This window comes from Lygodium microphyllum, chromosome 27 (genome assembly GCF_053477565.2).
Source record: "Lygodium microphyllum isolate KBCC chromosome 27, Lygodium_microphyllum_v1.1.10, whole genome shotgun sequence".
Taxonomy (NCBI): Eukaryota; Viridiplantae; Streptophyta; class Polypodiopsida; order Schizaeales; family Lygodiaceae; genus Lygodium; species Lygodium microphyllum.
In genome coordinates, this window is record NC_141161.1 from 95,864,943 (window position 1) to 95,885,251 (window position 20,309).

The following is a 20,309-nucleotide window of genomic DNA, read 5'->3' on the forward strand; positions in this document are numbered from 1 at the left end:
GTCCATTGGTACGAAGCTCGCTCCCTCTACAACCTATCACCTGTAGACTAACTCTTGGATGCACTTGGCTAAGTTTGCCTACAATAATTCTATCCATGCTAGTATTTGAGTTTCTCTCTTTGAAGCCTTGTATGACTATAAAGTGCCCTTTCCTATATTTCTCTTCAATGAGAAGATTAATCTTCATGGGAAAGAGGATTTAAAGTAGATGCATACCCTTCTTCAATAGTGTAAAGTGAATGTTAGGAAAGCTTAAGAGAAAATGAAGATGTATGATGATGAGATCAAGAGGTATCCTATGGAGTTTTAGAAAGGAGAGTTGATTTTGTGGAAATTTCCCAAGTCTCGCTAGTCTCCTTTGAAAGGTGACTCTAGCAATAAGCTTGCTCATAGGTTTTACAAACCATATAGGATTCTTAACCGCATAGGATACCTACCCTATAGATTGAAACTTCCATCTTCTACTAAGATTCACAATGTATTTCATGTTAGTCAAATCAAACCATTCTTTGGTATCCAAATTGGCATAGTGGAAGGGCTTTCTCCCATTGATAAATAAGGTCTTATACAGTATGTCCCTGAGGAGATCATAAGACAACATGAAAAGAAGCTTCATCAATGATTATTTGATTACTCAAGAGGATTACTACTTGAAGAATCTTCTTGGAGGTCTACATCTATCATGGATGAGTTTTGTTATCTTCGAGATGCTTTATTGGCTAAATCATAGTTCTAGTTGAGCCAAATTTGTTACAGACAACACGTAGACAATAGTCTATTTTAGAACAAATTTATTTTGTCCTGCTTTTAGTGAAGTGCCACTTACATAGGTGAAAGTACTCTTTTAGAGCTTTGTATTGATGTGTGGTATGCTCCATTTTTGGACAAGTCCTTCAAGAGTTAAGATAGTTCTTGTTCATCATGGTTTGTTGTTACAGCAAGCTGTCTACTAGTTGTAGACACCTTTTGATGAAAATTTTATGGCTCAAAATCTTTCTTGAAGACATCTAGACGTAATACATTTTAGAGGCTTCTACTTATCTTCATCTTAACCAATGACTTCCATTTTATCACCTAACTTTTATCATTTATAAGGCTGTAAAATAGAGTAGTACTCTGTCATGTCCATATTTTCAGTTATTGCAATAACTTTCCAATTTTATTTTTGTGGGCAAAAACCTCAAGGCAAGGATGAAATGTAAGAAATTGGGAAGAGTTATATTTTTAGTGAGTTTGAGAAATCATGTTGTCATATTGACATAGGTATTAAGATCTTGAGACTTGTAAAATTTTCATTATTCATTAATACACAAGAATAGTCTCTTCATCTCACCTCCTCTGAGCTTTCATGGCTTCTCTAACCTTGTTCCTCTCTTTCTAGTTTTTCTCTCTCCTCCCTAGTTTCCTTCTGATAAGTATTGCACATTCGAGAGGGTGTAGATGGCTATCCAATAAATGTAAGAAATTGGGAAGAGTTATATTTTTAGTGAGTTTGAGAAATCATGTTGTCATATTGACATAGGTATTAAGATCTTGAGACTTGTAAAATTTTCATTATTCATTAATACACAAGAATAGTCTCTTCATCTCACCTCCTCTTAGTTTTCATGGCTTCTCTAACCTTGTTCCTGTCTTTCTAGTTTTTCTCTCTCCTCCCTAGTTTCCTTCTGATAAGTATTGCACCTTCGAGAGGGTGTAGATGGCTATCCAATGATGATGTCCTGAGAAACATTATAAATCCTAACCTTGTGTCCTTTTAGGGGGCTAGAGTGAGACTTTGCCCTATGGGTAGAGGGGTTGACATGCTAGCTCCCCCTCATTTCTCACCCTCTTTGAACCAAGTGTGATACATGTCCACCTCAATTTGAGTTGATATGCAAAAGTTGTTACCTAAAATGACTAACACTGGATAAATTGTTAGGTGACCATAGTTTTATTGAAGAGCCTTATGTTCAAGTCAATCATCATTGGAATCAGGTGGACCTTCCCTTGCAAAGTAGACTCAAGCGATCCTAGATTAGCAAAGTTTGAGATATTCCAAGGGAGTTTTGTGTCATCAAGGGAGCGTTTAATAGGCACATTAATGTGGTGCCAAATTGTAACAATATAAACAAGTTAGAAAAAATCTATGCATGTGTTTCCTTAATGTTTTGACTTGTGATCTCAAGAGAGAAAGAGTTGAAGATGATTAGAAACCTTGGAAATGATTTCCTTGTGAAGCAATAAGGCTTATACTTGAAATGGACCCTACTTTTGCAATACCACTCGAGCCACAATATGTTGCAACCAAACTATCTTCAAATTTATATTATCACTTTGAAGTTTGAATACTTATACGTTATCGAATTAGCGCAACAGAATTGTGGTGGACTCATAACCCATAGGTTCTATGATGCAATAATAACCTACTCTAAAAAACAATACCCCTAGTTTCTCTCACGATGAGGACATCTCAATTATTCTAAGGGGGAGTAGATGTTACATCTCAAAGCCCACATGTGAATGAAAAGTTGAAGAGGGGAGATAAAACATTAAGGTAAACCCTCAAAATTATCATTGAAGTCATCGCTTTAAAGAATCATCACCATTGACACCAATCATCCCAATTCAACATCATCGTCCCATGGAACCATAGCATGACTCAAAGTCATTGAACTCATTCTCAATCAATAGCTTAACTAGAAAAGAGAGAGAACAAATTGTAAACTATAGTACCCCATAGATCATTACAAGGAAGGAAGAAGGGATGATAATTATGAGAGAGAGAGAGAGGGCCTATACTTAAGGCTTTATAAACCTTAAGAGTAAGGACTTTTTCCCTCTTCTCAATCATTATTTTCTTTAGTATGCTAGAAAGTCAAGAAAAGAGAGAGGGAGAGAATAAGGGATAGAAAGTGGGTGAGATAGAGAGAAAGGAGGGATAGAGTATATGAGATAGAGGGAGAGAATATGGGATAGAGAGTGGGTGAGATAGAGGGAGAGAAGGAAGAGAGAAATGGATAGAGAGAAAGAAATAGGGAGATAGAAGAAGATAGCAATAAAGAAAAGAAGAGAGGATAAGAGAAGGGAGAAGAGAGATGTTTCGAGAAGAATCTAAAGAAAATAAGAAAAAAAAACCTTGAAGAACACAAAGATGACTAAAGAAAAGAGTTACTCAAGGACCGATAAACACTAACATGAGGGGTACTCAAGGGAGTGGAGGAGCCAAAATTTTGAAATCACACAAAGAAGTGTTTCAAATTGAAGGCATGCAATCAACTTGACTTTCATGACCCTAATTTCTACACAAGTTTTTTAAATTCCCTCCTAGTTCCTACTCTTACCATTGTTAGATAATGTTTTTTGGCTAGTCATAATGGGTTCCTTTCTAAGACATTCCTTCTCTCATAAATTCTAGCTTTTATTTTTTAAAGCAATACACTATTGCATGAAAATAATGGGATGATTTTTCATGGACTTAGTCATACTAGAGAAGAGGCAGATTTTTCATAGAATTGGCTCATGTAATAGTGATCCTTATAGTCTAATATTAGTAGCATTGGAAATTGATTGATCATGTTCTAAGGAATAATAAACAACTCCATGACTAGACTATCCTTCAAGGGAGGCACAATTAATTTGTGAGATACTAAGCATACTTATAAATTTTAGTGAATTCATCCTCATAGGAAGGTATTATGAGGATTGATTATCTTGGTAATATGACATTAGTAATCTTCACCTCTTTCATTCATAAGGAAACTTTATTTGAATTTATGTGTAACATGCCTAGGTCGTGACACATTTTAGTAGTCCATCAGGAGTCTAATCTAAAAGATACCGCCTGGCACTCCCACGGAATGTCATAGGGTTTGTTGGTTGAGTCTACTCCGCAACAAAACATATCGGCCAACCCTATTAGGATCGACCTGAATCTTCTTGGGTTTCTAATAGTCAAGTCATTCTACATCCTTCTAGCGTCGGTATGATCTACTTTGCACAGAGCATCTAAACTGAGGCGGACTCATATCGCACTTGGTTCAAAGAGAATGGAAAATGAGAGGGATGTATCACTCGACCTCTCTACCTATAGGGTAAAGTCCCATTTCGATCCCCTAAAACGATATGAGCCAGGGTTCTATCCTACATTATCTAAGGTCAATACGTCATCACAATTTGAATGTTGAGAAGCCACCCAGTTCTTTGGGTCCACCCTACCATAGGACCCATCAGGGGTTCCGCCCACCCGCTTCCCTTGATAGCTTTAATTTCCTACTTACCTAAGGGCACATTAGTGGTAACACATACAAGCAACTTCCTTAATTAGCCCATTAGTCACATGTTCCTTTACATAAATTTATGCACTGACACAAAAATAGATCAGACAAATTCCTTGAAAGTAAACTTTATATTAAATTTTCAACTGAGATACAAATCCCGTCCATAGGATGATTCTCGCAATTTGTAAGGATGCATCTTAATTTTCTCCAAGTTTTCGCCCTTGTACTAGTAACATGGCCTTGAGATTCCTTCCCAAGTCATGTAGACCATCTGAGTAGGATGCGGAGGCAGGGGATTTACAGCCAAAGCCTCCTTGGCACCCGAGCATCCTCCTACGAACAGATGTTTCTACGGAGAGACCTCTCACGATGGGTTTGGTCCACATTCCCAACGTAGTTATCAAAAACCCCCTTGGATAGGGTTGGCAGCTAGCTAGGGGTGCTCAACATGCCTTTCCCAAGTGTTTCAACATGAGTCCAATTTGAAATATTTTCTTCTTATCAATTCCTTTATTAGATGACTCATTTTCCAAACAGGTGTTCCTAAGTACAAACACAAGAAGAAGTGCACAATATGTACTAGGCAATTCTTTGTTCTCTCTATCGAAGGAAATTCCGATTTGATGCGCTAGCATCTAATCTTGAATTTATTCCCGCTATCATCTCGAATGTATGCATGAAAAGGAAAAATGAGAAGAAAAGAAAAATCATCCAGTTAGTCTAATTCTAACTAAAAGCCAAAGAGTAGTTAACTAAATGAGATAAATAGTTCAATTGTAAGTAGAACTTTACAAGAGAATGACACATGGTGAGAGAGAGATAAGTAATGATTAGAAAGAGTGTATACTTTTCCTCCCATCTCTTGCCACATAAGTACTCATTCCCCTATTTTTTTCAATTATCATATTAAAATTTTTAGAAAAATCCTAATACTTTTAACCTCCGCAAGACACCTCATTTCTCATATCCTAACTTTTCGTGAAAATTTTAAAAACGAATTTCTTTTTAATTGATTGAAAATTCCTAAGTTGCCACATCAAAACTCCTTCTTCAATTTTTCCAATTTTCTTTAAAAATTTTTGAAATATTTTTAGTCACTTCCGACCTCATCAAGATACCTCATACTCTCTTTCTAATTTTTCCTTAAAATCAAAAAATAAGGATTTTCTGAAAAATCTCAAACTGACACCTCACTAGAAATATCTACACATGGAATTTTCATGTTAAAAATAATTTAGGAAATGTTAACAAGCTAACACCCATTAATCAACCCATCACCCATCATTTTCATGGTGCCACCATGTGACACCTCTTATGTAGGCAGCATTCCACCCCCCCCCCCCCCCCCCCCCCCCCTATAAATAAGACCCCTCCCCTCCATTGTAAGACTCTGATGTGAAGAAGGGCGATCAAAGAAGAGATGACGACACCCTTACGTTGCCAAAATCTTCTCTTAATTTTTTTATTTCTCTAAAATCCAAAAATATCCTCATCATACCACCAAGAAGATGAGGTGTGGCATCACCCCTAAATGTGGCTACGCCGCCAACATGGTCACTTAATGCGGGGCCGGCTACGAATAATCCTAGCCAAAATCATGTTCTAAAATAAATTTTAAAAATGATATTTTATTTTTAAAAAAATAATAAAAGTCTTTTTATTCTTAAAAGTATGAATTAGATTATTACTTTAAAGTAGAAAATCTCAATAAATTAATGATCAAAATTGATTTTTAATGTTAGCATTTTGGTGATATTTTTCTTTATCAAATGATAATTTTTTTTTAGAAAGAAAGAATTAGTGATAATTATAGTTAAAGTTAGATTAGGTTCTAGTCATTGGTAATAATTAAAAAATTAGTTGTATATATACATGGGATAATAAAGTCAATTTTTAAAAGAAATGATTGTTATGCTCTAGAAAAATCCTAACATAGAATGTTATACTAAAGAATAAACAAGTATGCTTGAAAATTTTCTAACTTAGAATATTATGCTAACTATTATGCTCTAGAAAATTTTACATAAAATGTTAAGTCAAAAATCTTGTTTAATATCATATCTAGTTTAAAGCTTATCCATGGTAATCTATTAGAAAACTTACATTATTAAAATATTAGAAGTAGTATTAAAGGAATATATATAGAATATTAGAAATTTTTTTATGATTGAGCTAACCATAAATTTTAGTATCACACTTATAAGAATGACATTTAGTGGAATCCTTAAAAATATTAAATATTAACTAATGATAAATTAGTTAAGTCCATCGCTAAAAGTTAAGTATAGTAAAAGTAATAATTATTTAGATGCATCATTGAAATTTGAGTTATTCTCTTGACTAAAAATTAATGGTTTCTATAAACATTTAAACATATAGGACTTATTTCTATGATAATGATAATTGTTAATAGAATTGCAGACTTCTTTAAATAAGCATAGTGTCTATCAATTTGGCCATGGAAAGACTTTCGTAATCATAAACTATCATAGACGACATACAAAATATAGATTATTACTTAGAAATGGATTTCCTAACTCTTGGGTGACAAAAAAGATAAATACGAAGGTATGGAAAATGGTTGATTTAGTAAACTTAGAAAAAAATATCATAGGGAAAGAAGGTAATCGAAGAAAGAAAAGAACTAGTTGCCATAATTTAAAAAATTTAGAAAATTGGCAAAAAAAATCAAGCAAAGTTTTTTCATAAAAAATTCAATAGCCGCAAAAAGGAAGAAGGAAAGAATGGAAATCCTTAGAAATTATTGGCTATCAAAATCAAAGTCATTGAAAAATCTTTTCGATAAAGTTATAACGAGCTTTATAAATTATTATTTTTAGTAGCATTAATTGATCAAGAAATATTGACTCCAAAGGACTAGATAGTTTATGGTTTCTGATTTTTAAAATCTAGATATGATTGTGAATTCTTCACTAATGGAAGGAAATATTCTTGCCCAGATTAAGGGCGATTTTAGTGGTTGACTTTTTTCTAGGGTCAAGTACTAGAGCTCAAACAAGCTAGACATATTTTTTGGTCTACCTAGAGCATTTGACCAGTGCTTGGGATGGACGGTCCAATACAGAAGGTTCCCTCCTATGGCGACTCATAACCTTGAGGGACTCTAGTTGAAACTTATTCTTAGAATATGTAGTCAGTGGTCCTAAGACGAAGGAGAAATCCATACTGTTATCAATGCAGTTTTGCGTTGGAGCTTGGAGATGCATGATGGAAACACTTCTCTGGTTTTTTAGGGTGGACGCACCTCTTGTTTTGAGGGCAGAACTAAAAATATATAAATATTCTTTTATCCAATGTTTTGAAAGGATTGGTTTCACTATTTTCATGCTGTGAATTAACGAAGATGTGAAACAAATCGTGTGCTAAAAGGGTAATTAATGAAGTTGTTTTTATGTGTTCAATGGCATGGTAGTATGCTCTGTTTAGATAACTAAAGAAAACACCATTTAAAGGGAAGCGGGCGATGATAAGAGCCGACACGATGACTTACCCCCCCAGGGTCAGAGTCTTAGAACCCAAGCTGACCATTATCTTAGGGGAAAGGTGTCGCGGATGTGCCAGAATGCGTTAGGGTTACTAGAAAAAAGCGTTGCACTCCATGAACCAAGGGTAATGATCCCTCTCCGTTCGGACGAGAAGCCTCTCGAGGGACACCTCTGAACGTGAGCTAGCTAAAGATGGGAGACTGTTAGGTCAACAGAAAACACTTGGGTCAATCCTCGTGGGATGAGGCAGGACATTTCCCTGCGAGGTGGACCTCGTGTCACCTAGACTAATCAAAGTCCAAACATTCTAGTGGAGTGTGGACAGCGGCAGCTAGGAAAGACCCCAGACGACCACCAAACATTATCGAGTATATTTAGTGGTCAGTATGTGTCACACGTGGTATCGAAGCAATAAATTTTTATTTTTCAAAAATTTAAAATATTTTTAAATACTGCAAAGAATAATTACACATTAAGAGAGGATGACCTAGGCCAAACTATCATAAGCACAATCCCTGAAAAAGATCTTAGAAAGGAAATTCGTAGGAATTATTTACGAATGGATCTATAGGTGAAATGATGCAGTTTGAAGCCCAAAATGATTGGTCAAAAAAATATTACTAATCTCGCACTAGAATTTTTCTTAAATAACATTGCTCATCTGGGAAATTATGTACATGATGAAGAACGGTTATTCCGTGAAATATTTCAGGAAATATATCAACATGGAAACCGATCTTCTCTTTCACTGAGAGAGGAAATTTTCTACATTATTGAAAATATTTTTATTCTGCCAAAAATTTAGGCTGATCCTGAATGGTGGACCCTATAGGAAAATTGGGCATAGACACCTACTTACTGGCCAATTTTTGCTAATAGAACAAGTAGTATTGAGTATAGCTTACGGGCATTACGTTGGGTAGAAAGACTCCAACTGGTCAAGCTCTATATATTTCATAAAAGTGATATGAATCTGATAGTGCACAGTAATGGCGAGACAATGTCTCTAAATCAATGGATCTACAATTCCATTGTCAACATCATCCAACCAAATCAGGTGATGGTAGCCTATCGTACTCATCAAGATAATTATGAGGTGGAGGAACTACCAAATCTTCCCAATAGCTATTTGGTGTTAGATACATCCAAAGAACCTCCTACTTATTACTCCCTGTCTTTATCTAGAATCCATTGGATAAATTTGTAATTTTTCTTAAATATAAGAAGCCGAAAAATATGTATGGAGCTTTAGTAGTTCACAAGATAAGCCCATGAAAACAAAAAAAATTGTAAAGCCTATGGTGCTTATTAGAAATATATTGTATACTCTTTTTTTTGAAAGATTCTATCATGGTTGAAAAAATTCTTGGTTTGAGATAAAGAAGACTTATCATCTATAAGGATTATAAATCATGAATTTCTCAATGCTAAGAAATTATCGAATTTCAGGTTTCTTCCAATCCTACATTGATGGCGGTTGTTGTCCCAGTCACAGAATTAGTGAGGCTGAGGAGAAAGAAATAATTTTTTTGATCAAACAAGTAAAGCCGCCAGAATTTAATGGCAAAGGAGTGAAAGTCGCCATTAATGCCGAAACCTAGATAGAGTAGATGGACGATTATTTCTCCACTGTTGGCACAAGTGTTGCTAATCAGGTAATCATAGCAAGGTTGAGGCTTACAGGTGAAGCCATACTGTGGTGGAAACAGTGGTGTCGAGACAAATCAGTCTCTGAGCCTATTGTTACCTAGAATCAGATTAAGAAGGCTATCCAAAAGTGCTACTTACCCCTTGCCTATCACACACTCAAGATAAACGAGTTCTTTGACCTCAAGCAGCTGGGAATGACCTTGGAAGGGTACTATTCTCGGTTTGTGGCCCTGCGAAAGTACGCTCCTCACTTATCAATGAAGCAACAAGTAGTGTGTTTCTGCTAAGATCTGAATTTTCCCCCTAATGAACAGCTCGAAGCAATGAGGCCTATGGACTTGGAAGATGCACTACTGAGGGCACAACCTTTGGCGAAGGCTTACTCTAAGTCAAATAATAGGTTCAACAATAGATTTCCCTACTCCAAAAGAGCATGGGTAGGAAGTCAATAGCAAAGGAGTTACAATCAAGGACAAGCTAATGCAGTCAGTGTTCCTCAAAATCGTGGCGAAGATAACAACACAAATAGAAACTAGAATAATGAGCCACGATGTTGGAGATGTAATCAGCCATGTTATTTTTGCTCTGAATGCCCAAATAAATAGACCAAAACCAATGCCAACATCCCACAATGTCCTCAAAGAAACGATAATTTTGATAATAGAGGACGTGGACATGGAGCTAGGCGAGGAGTAGGGTAAGGAGTTGGTCGTGGAATGGGGCAAGGAGCAGGCCGTGGAGCTGGAATCCGCACATGTGCCGTCACATTGGAAGAAGTGGATTCAACTATGGAAGAAGACGTCAAAAGAGGATCCATTCACGCATCCGTGAATAATTATGGCACTGGACGACAATTTTCTATCATCCAAACACCTGCAAAATATCAAGGTATTCCTTTTAAAATCCTCATTGATTGTGGAGCAACTCGTTCCTTTATTTCCCCAAAATGTGCTAAGAGGTTGAAGTTAAATCCTGAGCGTGCTAGAAAACTGATGGTAGAGCTAGCAAATGGTAGAGAAACAGTCTCAACTCATGCCATAAACAGCATACAGTTTGAGCTAGATGGGGAAACCACAAAAATAAATTTCCAGGTTATGCCTTGTAGGGGTATATGACTATCTGCTAGGAATGGATTGGTTGAGTCCCAATCAAGCAAATATTCATTGTGGAGAAGGACGATTTACATTTAAGAATCTCCTAGGTGAAACAGTCCAAGCACAAGAACGGTTAGGAAAGCCAAAAATCCAACTAGCTAAAGCTAATCGGATCTTGAAGGGTATTATGAAAGGACTCCCTATCTATCTAATAAAATTAAACAAAGTGGAGGATAATAAAGATGAAGAAGAACCTTCATGGCCGATGGGAAAATTCGTTGATGTCTTCCCTAAGGAGCTAACTAAACTACCTCCTGAACGAGAAGTAGACCATGAAATAAAATTAATCCCTGGAGCTGAACCACTGGTGGCAAGAAGGCCATACAAGATGTCGATACCCAAAGCTATTGAGCTGAAAGAGTAGTTGAAGCAATTGCTGGAGCAAGGCTTCATTTGTCGTAGTAATTCTCCCTGGGGTGCACACGTCCTATTCTAGAAGAAGAAGGACAAAACCCTTAGATTATGCATTGACTATAGGGGTCTAAATCACGTTACAATAAAAAATAAGTATCTGATTCCCTGAATCGATGAATTGCTGGATAGATTACAAGGAGATGTGATCTTCTCAAAATTTGACCTGAGATCTGGATATTATCAAATCTAGATAAAAGAAGAGGACATTCTCAAAATAGCTTTTAATACCAGGTATGGCCATTATGAATTCACAATAATGTCATTCGGGCTGACAAATGCTCTTGCCACTTTCAACAGGCTGGTCCAAGATATCTTCAAGCCCTATCTAGATGAGTTTGTACTCACATTTTTTAATGACATTCTCACCTACTCCAAGGAAGAAGATGTGTTCTCGAGCTGCTTCGCAAGAACAAGCTCTTCGCTAAGAAGAAAAAGTGTTATTTCTTCAAGAAGACAATAGAATACTTGGGATTCATTGTCTCGAAGGAAGGAATATCCGTAGATCCCACAAAGATCACGGATGTCCAAGACTAGACACCACCTCAAAACGTCAGAGAAATCTGAGGATTTCTAGGTGTGACAGGGTGGTATAAGATTTTTATCAAGGATTATTCTTTGATTGCGGCACCTCTCACTGATCTTCTCAAGAAGCAAGTTAAGATTGTATGGACAAAACAAGAGCAAGAAAGCCTTGATAAACTAAAAGAGAGTCTCACCACGGCTCATGTCCTAAAGTTGCCAGAGTTCTCAATGGAATTTGAGGTCATCACATATGCAAGTATCATGGCATTGGGATGTGTCCTTACTCAAGAAGGTTGTCTAGTCATGTATTCTTCTTGAAAGTTGAAACCTTATGAGAAGAAATATGCTACGCATGACATGGAGCTTTTAGCAATCATCCATGCCTTGAAAATTTTGTGTTATTATTTGCTGGGTAGAAGGTTCACATTTGTGACTGATCACAAAAGTCTTAAATGGATCTTCACACAGCCAGATTTGAACATGAGATAGAGGAGATGGATTGAAGTGCTTCGGGAATTTAATTTTGAGAGCAAGTTCCTCCCTAGAAAGGAAAATGTGGTAGCTGATGCCTTGAGCAGGAAATCATTCCTCAATGCTTTATTATTAGAATATCCTAGCAACAAAGGATTTATCACTAGCCTCATTTCCATGCCAAGCAATCCCATCTTGAAAGTAGTGGCTGCAGAGATTCCCAATGACACAGATTATCTAGAGTTAAGAGAGACCATCAAAGCAGGAGGTGATGGTTCAAAATTAGAGCCCAGATACAAACATTATCACCTTGACGGAGAGTTGCTGTACTATCAACATAGGCTATGTGTGCCTAACAATTGGGACCTCAAAAATAAGATTCTCTGGGAGGCCCATGACAATCCCATTGCTGGATATGCCGGTTATGCTAAGACTATCAACGCTGTTCGAAAAAGCTATCACTGGCCAGGAATGAAAGATAATGTTTTGAGGTACGTGATTCAATGCTTGAGTTGCCAGCAAATCAAGGCAGAAAGGATCAAATGTCCTAGAGAGTTACATCCACTTGACATTCCACAAATGAAATGGGAATGTATCAGTATGGACTTTGTGTTTGGTCTTCCTACAATGTAGGGAGGTTATGATTCTATCCTGGTAGTTGTGGATTTGCTAACAAAGGTTGCTCATATCATCCCAGTAAAGACTACCTTCAAAGCATCTGACATTGCTAGGTTGTTTGTCAAGGAGATCTTTCGACTGCACGGACTGCCAAAGAGGATAGTCAATGATAGAGACTCACTTTTCACGTCCAAATTCTGGGCTTGTCTCTTTTAGGCTATTGGAACCCAATTGTGCTTCAGTATTTCCTATCATACACAGACAGATGGGCAAACTGAATGGGTCAATCAAGTATTGGAGGACATTTTAAGGGCTTACTATAGCAAAAAGCCTAAGAAGTGGATCCAATATCTTTCCTTGGTAGAATTTGCCTATAATGCCTCGTACCAGCAAAGCATTGGTATGACTCCCTTTTAGGCATTGTATGCACAAGAGTGCTTGTCTCCTCTAAAATTTTCAGATCCGACCTTAAGGGTCGAAGCATCTAGGAAAATGCTGGAAGAAATGGAAGACCAAACCAAAGCGATCCATCAAGACATTAAGGCTACTCAAGATAGGCAAAAGGCTTATGCAGACACCAAGAGAACTTCTCGCACATTCAAGGAGGGAGAGATAGTCTTCTTAAGGGTTCGACCTAAGAAAAGTTATCTTATCTCTTGGAAAATTCAAGAAGCTAATCCCTAGATATTGCGGTGTCACAGTGTGTAGGGTTGAAGGTCACCACAGGGGTTTGGCAAGAGAAGAATGTATGGGGGTTCAAGAGCTTAGACTCCAGAGATGGTAGAGATAAGAGAAGGGTTGAAGGTTTCAAGCCAAGTTCTTGAAGATAAGTGATAGCAAGGTGAAGATAGATTCAAGGAGAGGAGTAGACCAAAGAGAAGGGGTTCAAAGAGATTGAAGATGTAAAAGAATACTTCCAAAAAGAATTAGAAAATATAGAAGAATACTAATAGAGATGAAGCCTGTCAGTTTCTTTCAGCATTATGAGAAAATATACCTCTAATAGACAAAAATGTGTACAAAACAATACCTTCCTCTATGCTGCTCAAATCACCAATTTGATCCTTCCAATGGCTTTGAAAGGGGGGCTAAATACCAAGACACCTGGCCAGAATCCTACCAGATCACTCCTTCATCTCCCACTTTCAGAGTGATGTTCACTACATGAAAACAGCAATTGCGTTTTGCGCGATTTCGCTAATCTATCTTTTTACATAAAATCCTCTCAAATTAGTTGAAAGCTACATGCTTTCTTTTTACATGTCATCCTAATCTAGAAGTTGTCTATAGTTTTGTAGATTTTTTTACAATAAATAATATCTAGAATATTAAAAATTGACTAAAATCTAATATTTTTGAACCATGGGCACTAACACTAATGTCTAAAATGGCATTGGCTCTCTAAATCTAAAAGGAAGCTACACTCTAGATTTTTTTACACGATGTGCGTGTAGCAACACGACATCCATCCCCTCCTAACCTACACATCCTTTGGCATGTGCCAAAGTCTTACGAATTTGCAGTGAAGTATCTTCTACCATGTCAATGTCTTCATCTTCTACCTCTTCTTCTTCCTCTATGTCTTCATGCTCTTGAATTATATTCAAGTCTTCTAGCTCATATGTTGAACTTTCTCTTTGTTTGAAGAGCTTGATTCTTTTTTCAGATATGGATATCTTCATGCTTGTTCCATCCAATTCAGCCAATGAATATGTGGGATTGTCATGAATGACCTTTACCACATATGGGCCAAACCAATGCTTCACCATCTTCCTAGAAGCATTGTATTGATTGTCTAAGCTGCTGTCATAGACAAGCACCCAGACATTTTCTTGAATTGCTCTTGGATGAAGTCGATGTCACTTATCAAATCTTCTTTTCTTCTTTAGTCTTGATGTCTTTAGCTTCTCAATAGATGCTTGAACATTTTCAAGCCTTCTTTCTAGCTACCATATGTGCAAAGTCAGCAACTCTTCTCTACTGATGCCTTCCTCCCAAGGTAGAAGACTCCATGTGAGAATAGATTTTTCAATTGGCATAATTGGTTATTGTCCATGCATAAGTTTAGCTAGCTTATATCCAGTCACTAAACTGTGAGTAGTCCAGTTAGCCCATAATGCAAAATATAGAATTTTAGGCCATTCTTTGATCCTTCCTCTACAAGACTTTGAGAATAGGTTGATGACCTCTCTCACTCTTTCCATTGCCTTCAGGGTTGCAGGCTGATGTTAAAGCCAACTTAATACCCAATTGAGCAAAGAAGTTGTGTGCCTCATCAGCATCCAACTCTCCTCTATCTGCAGTTACTTTACCCACACAACCATATCTACAAAACACTTCTTCAAGCAAAAAACGACAAACACCTTGAGTGGATTTGGTTGTTAAGGCTTTGCCTTCAACTTGATTGGTTAGATCCTCTCCTGCAAGCACTAAATACCGCATATTCCATATTCCTGTAGGCATGGTTACAAGATCAATAACCCATCTATAATATATAGACAAGGGATAAGTCAGTCGTAACCCATCTCGATGCTTAACCATAGAATATATTTGACACACATAACAGGTTTCAACAAAATGTGCTATGTCTCGATACATGTTTTTCCACCAATATTTCTCTTTGACTTTACTAAAGGTTTCCCATATGCCTCTATGGCCAGCCCACAAGCTTTCATGAAATTCCTTCATTACTTGTTGTTGCAATCTTTTGTTACCTAAAACTCAGACAGGCGCTCCTTTCTTCTTCTTTGTGTGCTTCCATAGATGTCCTTCTTTAAGAAAAAATCCATAAGCTTTCCTCTTGATATGCTTGAACTCCTCATCAGTCCAAGTCTCCTTCTTCTTCATTGTGCTCAAATATTGGTTGATCTTCAGCCAATCTTCTTCATAATCTTCTTCAAGGAAATGAAATAGAACTTGAGCAATGCAATGAGCATGCTTGCTTCTAGTTGACCATCCTGTTGTTTTCAGCTTTGGACTAGTATATGCAGTAACTGAAAATGAATTTTCAACAGCCATGGAATGAAATTCAGCAAGTATAGATTCTTTTGCTTCATCTTCTTCCATCAGCTCTTCTTCATTGTCATATCTTGCACGTGATAGCATGTGAGAAACTGGATTTGCCTTTCCTGCAATATGCTTTAATTTGGGGTTGAGAGATTTAATATATGCAATCCATCTTAGCATAGCAATGTCGGGTGTAGAGCAGTTGGCAATCATGCCCAAGAGTGGAAGAAAATCAGTTTCTACCACTACGGAAGCACCTATAAAGTATTCACGATCTCACTTTAATGCTATTACAACTCCCCACAATTCCCTTTTTACTTGTGCATACCTTCTTTGATGTTCATTGAGAGCTTTTGCTCCAAAACGAATTGCATACCTATTACCTTCAAGATCCTCTTGGCCAACAGCCCATCCTATTCCAATGGGACTTGTATCCACAATAAGGATGATGGGTTGACCATTTGAATAATCAGCCTTTGAGAGTGGAGGCTGAAATTAACGGCTTCTTTAATTTACGCATAGTGAGAATATGCTCATTACCCCAAGAGCATCTTTGGCATTTTCTTAATAATTGATAAAGATTTTCGGCTACATGAGCAAAATGTGGTATCCATATGAGATAGAATACACATGCGCCAATAAATCTTCTCACCTCTGAAACATTTATGCATTTTTCTTGCATTCTGCTGATGGCATCTATCTTGATTGGAGAAGGTTTGCGTCCATAGGGGCCACATAGATGACCGACCACTAGGACTTTTTCTACTCCAAAAATCGACTTAGCTCCTGAAAGGGTAAGATGTACCTCTTCTAGCCTTGTCAAAATCCTGTCACAATCATGGATATGGTTAACTACAAATGTCCTACAGCCATCTTCGTCAAGCTCCTCATTCTTTTCATTGACTTCACATCCCTTGATAGGTACATCATCAAGAAATGGAAGAGTAAGTTGTGGAATAAAGTCCCTTAAGATTTTGTGCATGGCATTCATCATATGGGCTACGGAGTTTGTTACACCTTGTGTAGAGTGCACATGCAGACCAATCCAAGAGGTGTCTTCATTGTGGTAATGTCTCGGCTTTCTAATGAAAGCTGAAATTGGTCATATCCTAAATATAGGTCACCCATAAAATAAACTGCTCTACCTGTAAAAGCTTTAGCAAACTCATTAACAATTGGACTCGAACAAACATTTCGGATTGTGACACGATTAATAGGTTGTAGATCTTGAATGAATCGTAAAGATCCATTTTTCTTGGGCACGGTAAACCATTGGTTTGAGTAGGGCGCTAATGAAGAAGGTTCTAAAATCTTCATTCTGATTTTTTCATTTAGAAATTCCAGTAATTTGAGCAAATGCACCCTTGGAACAGGAACAGGCTTGAGGTTCCAAGGCACATGTGGGACCGTAAAAATGACCATAGAAGCCACAATATTTGGATCCACACAACCTATTTCACTTGGTTGAAATGCAAAATCTTTTCCATGTTTCATTAGCATTTGCATAAAAGAGTGTTTTTCAGCCGGCGAAAGGAAAGAAGTTTCACCTATTTTGAGCTCTTTTATACTTTCAGATGTGAATTTGTGACCAATGTTGGAAGGATCACGAAGACTTGGCTGATTTTCTACCCTACCAGCTAGCCCTTCACTTTCAGGAGGCAGTGAGACTGCCATAAGTTTGAATTTCTTATCCACCATCTTGTATTTTGTCTCCACTTGCACTTCAATCATGTTGAGTAAACCAATGTCTTCCTGCTCAACAAATTCTTGAATTGTTTGATAAAAATCCAATGTACATACTTCTATGGACTGATTTTCTACCTGATTTTTTGCATTAGCAGTTGCATATATTTCAGCCAATGTGTCAGTAGTAATCAGTCCAAAAAATACTCGAAATATCTTCATTTTCAGCCATCATGTCATAAGTTTTCAGCTCCCTTTTTACATGACATAAATATTTTCTTTCAGCCTTAGTCATGGCCGGAAGAGACATATAACAGCCCATACTATTAGATGCACATACATACAAATTTGCTAGAGACAAAGTTTCTGTAGCATAAGGAGGTTCAATCTTTTTATATGATGCACTACCATAGCCTCCTTTTATAGTAGTGCAGCCCGAAAACCCTTGAATTCTTGGGCATTAAGAGGCATAGGATAATCATGCAGTCGATCTCTGTTTCGATGATGGTTAACACACACAATAAGAAATTGGACAGCTCGGTCATTATCCTTGCTTCGGATTCAAGCATAGGAAGAATCATCATCAAGAGCTTTTGTTTCCAAGCAAGCTTCAGAAATGTAAGGTTGCCCAAGAATGATAGGGTAACTACAAGACTCTTGAACAAAAAAATGAAAATTGTATTTTATGTCTCCAACAGTTACCTGCACATTAGGACATGCAGCATCTGGCTAAATCATTTTGAGAGGTACAACGTACCTGTGGAGGTATCCAAGTCGAAAGGGACAAATTGAACAAATACGGTCGACCCTTATTAGGATGTACAATTAAGCCCAAGCTGGGACTATCTGCCAAAAACTATGGTAGAGCCGTCTATGAATGCCTCCGTGGCGGACTGGATTTCACCAAGGATGATGAAAACGTTAATTCCCAACCGTTTATGCGTTGGAGGGATCGTTTCTTGTTCGTAGCAGAAGCTCTTTTCAAGTCTCAGGCTGAAACTGGCGAAATTAAGGGGCATTACTTAAATGCCACTGCGGGAACTTGCGAGGAAATGATGAAAAGAGCAGTCTTCGCTAGGGAACTAGTAAATTGCTATTTTCGTTCCACAAAGCTCCAAATTCTTATTGATTATTGCGACTGCTCCTTGATCTCCCAAAGACCAACTCAAACATTAGAAACGTGCATGAAATAAATTTTCATAATTAATTATTTTTTCAAAAGGGCCGTATGGCTGACCGGCGATTACTAGCGATTCCGGCTTCATGCAGGCGAGTTGCAGCCTGCAATCCGAACTGAGGCCGAGTTTCTGAGGTTAGCTTGCCCTCACGGGGTCGCAATTGCTATTTTCGTTCCACAAAGCTCCAAATTCTTATTGATTATTGCGACTGCTCCTTGATCTCCCAAAGACCAACTCAAACATTAGAAACGTGTATGAAATAAATTTTCATAATTAATTATTTTTTCAAAAGAGTTTTTTTCCATTCTGAGACTCTTTTCAGAATAAATACTGTGACTATTCTACCATGCTTCTCGGAAAGGGAGGAAGAAAAACTCGTGATTGGTTATTGATCAGTACGCCGTGTGTGTGGGGGGGGGGGTACTTGGATTCTTTCAAAACAAAGATAAGCTCAACGCAACGGCAGAATAGCGAGTATACATAAATGGAAACACTCTATCTTTTTTTTTTTTTTTGATATCTAACCAAATTTACTTTTCATTCGGGAAACGTTTCTCGCGCTTCTTTCTCATACCGTAAGTCACATAAAGCCTCCGGAGGAATTCTTGCTTCACTAAAAAACTACGACGTGAGGAAGGAGGGTTAGGATCCGACTGAAAGAGAAGCGTGGGGTCCCAGACGAAACGTCCCCCTACAAATAGACTTGGTTCATCAGATCGATTCCATTGGGTTTCGTATGCTAATAATATGGTCTAGGGGGTCTGGGAAGTCGTTCCTCCCAAAGGATTCTAGTGCTTCAACATCCTGCTTGCCCACAAGGAATCCTTGATAGATATGTGCGCTCGCTCCCTTCGGACGCAAAAGCATAGCCCCTTTATTATTCGCCGAATTCTTTAGCGACGGGAGATTCTTGTGGGCAAGGAGGGATTCGAACCCCCGACACCGTGGTTCGTAGCCACGTGCTCTCATCCACTGAGCTACAGGCCCCGTTTACACTGGATCCGCCGTTCCAGGAACAGTTTTCGGTGCTGGTGATCCAGTCGCAGAAGCGACCCCATAGGCTTGCGCTTTCGCGTCTTTCTAAAGTTGCGGTCATGGTAATTTTTGGTTTTCAAAACAATGAGTGATTCCCCAGGCGAGTGCGCTTGTTAACTTATATAAGTTATCATGCTTGCATAGCCATTCTCGGGATCTGCAGCAATTATTCCGATCATAATATATCCCATTTGGCTTATAGAGGAATACGCTAGCATACGCTTCATGCTTGTCTGAGTCACGGCAATCAGATTTCCTGATACCATACTAAGAGTGGCTAATACTCCCAAAACCATATGCCACTCATTAGCGAGATGTGGAAAAAGAATACCGAAGAGTCGTGTAGATCGCTGCAATCCTAGATCAACATCTATGGGCCATCCGCCACTTTCATAGAGACTCCTTGCCATGATGTTTATCTCCGAGCCATGGTCTAAGAGTGCAATACATGGTTTTTCTTTTTCTCCAATTTTGACGATTGTCTTCGTTGTCGCTCTTGCCCAATGTGTACAGGAGTAGTGATTGCTTGGAATGAACCGAGCCTCTTCCTCCTCATGCATGTGCTGTAGACGGCCTTCTTTTTTAGAGGTGGGTTGCCCAACTGGTTTGGACCAGCCAACCATTACATTTTCAGCTTTCACTTCTTTAATTTTTGCATTCATGTTTTCTTTATCTTCAACTTCAATAGCTGTAATTAATTCTTTAATTTCTTCAAGATAAATTCCTTGTGAAGTCAGCTTCTCTTCATCCTACACAAAAACTCGAAGAACTTGCAAAAAAACATGCACTGTTTCTTCAGCTTCATCACCAACA

The 20,309-nt window shown here is 37.8% G+C and overlaps 1 non-coding gene across 1 annotated transcript; it reads right to left on the reverse strand.

Annotated features, from left to right (window-relative positions):
- Positions 1-19,374: 19,374 nt before the first annotated feature.
- TRNAR-ACG (transfer RNA arginine (anticodon ACG)) lies at positions 19,375-19,448 on the reverse strand. The gene has a single exon. It is a non-coding gene; the product is annotated as a tRNA-Arg (tRNA).
- Positions 19,449-20,309: the final 861 nt, after the last annotated feature.